The sequence below is a fragment of the Melanotaenia boesemani genome, chromosome 22 (genome assembly GCF_017639745.1).
Source record: "Melanotaenia boesemani isolate fMelBoe1 chromosome 22, fMelBoe1.pri, whole genome shotgun sequence".
Lineage (NCBI taxonomy): Eukaryota > Metazoa > Chordata > Actinopteri > Atheriniformes > Melanotaeniidae > Melanotaenia > Melanotaenia boesemani.
In genome coordinates, this window is record NC_055703.1 from 4010303 (window position 1) to 4012208 (window position 1906).

A 1906-nucleotide genomic window follows, 5' to 3' on the forward strand; every position below is an offset into this window, starting at 1 on the left:
GTGTGATCTAACCTCAGAGTGATGGGAGTGGACTTAAAGCAGGAGGGAGGCGTTTCCTGGTTGTGGGAGGAGTCGCTGGGTGATGTGGACTTGCTCTTTTATCTCTCCACCCCTACACAGTTTCATAAGATTAAATGAGATAACCCACTTTGACTTTAAGCCAGGAGTTTGTGGGAGTCCCGCAGTTGACAGCAGCATTCCTGATCCAGTGGAAACTCATGAGGTGAAACCACCTCCACACTGACAACAACTTCATGTTTATGTAGTTTTGGAAAAAGCACAAGAATTAAAAGGACGTTTGCAATGTTTGAGTTTGTTTTCAGCTGCACTAAAAGACGAGCACATTCCAGCTGGTATGAAGTTGTTCTGCAGGCACTGGATGCCATGTGGGTGGAGTGTGGAGCAGATTTAAGCTGCCTTCACCACTCAGCCCCTTCATCAGTCATCATTTCCTGACCTTATCACACCATCACTTGGCTCCTGGTGTTTGCTGCTCAGTGTGATTCTTCTCTGCTCTACGCCAACACTGCTAGCAAAACCATTCACAAAAGTGGAATGGAGCCCTGAAGGGGTGGGGTGGGGGGTAATGTGAGAACTCTGGTATTCTTTGATCAGGCGTGGGGCTCCAGCGTTCACGTCAGTATTGTTTGGTAATTCTTGAAATCCTATTCAGTCTGCTGATGCAAAAAACAGAGCTAGTTCACAAAAACAAACCGAGGCATTGCAGCACAAGATTTTCCAGGAAGTGCAAGTCAGACAAGATGATGTTATGGCCACATTGTAGTTGCAAAAACCAGAAAGTGCATCTGCTAATGTCATACACCTTCTATCATTCAGCTGCTGCTCTTCTTTGTATGTACATACTGGAGCACCATCTTGTGGTTACATCAAAGCTTCCTGTAGCATGAGAAACCACGAGGACGCTCGCAGAGCTGCAGCCTCTTCCTCTGTCTTCCTGTCGAGCTGATGGTGAGGCATCAACCGGCTGTACTGGTTTTATGATTTATGTGGCTTCAGTGGGCCCGTTTCTACAGCCTGTAAACTAATGTAATTACATTTTTTTTTAACAACATAAAGAATCTGTTTCTTTGCAAAAGATTTGGATTGAAGATAATATGCATCAGTCTTTATGTCCCATAAAAAAAACTAACATAAAGCATTCTTCCAGCTAGACGTGCTGCAGCTTCTGTCGGCACCTACCTTGATTGTAATTCATCGCTCTTAGGTTTCAGTACGGACTCCCTCCATCAAAACCCCGCAGAAAGACTCATTACTGGATCATAAAACTGATCACATCCCCCCTCTGCTCGCTCTCTGACTGATTTATAAAACTTCTGCCTCAAAACCTTAAATGTCCCCAACATCCGTTTCAGACTTCCTACCCTGGTACCCTGTGCATGTCAGAGCAGAACAGGTGATAATCTGACGATTTTCTGGGAGGACTTGGAAAACTTTAGCTGAGGTAAAAAAGTGAATGAGAAGATCATGAAGCTTTACTTCATGAAGATGCTGCCGTCTGTCTGTGTGACACTGAGGAGGACGGTGGTTGATACCGTTTGTCCGCTGATGGCGGTGTGTTTGCATCGGGGAGGAAGATGAGCCAATCAGAGCAGAGGAGAAATGGCCTGCTATCATAACCACAAAAACACAGGAAAATATGTTATTTGCTCTTAATGGGGCAACGTTGTAAGCAGAGAATGAAAATAATTCAGTCAGTAACACAAACCGATCACATACTGCAGCCTAAACTAGTTATTACTAACTATGTTAACTATGTTAAATATCTGACTAAATAAAAAATTAACAGCCTTTGGAAAACTTTGAAAATATTTATTTACCAACTTTTGATAACTTATGGTAACCAGATTTGTGTTTTATATTCCATTGTGGAATGTCAGTTATTAAA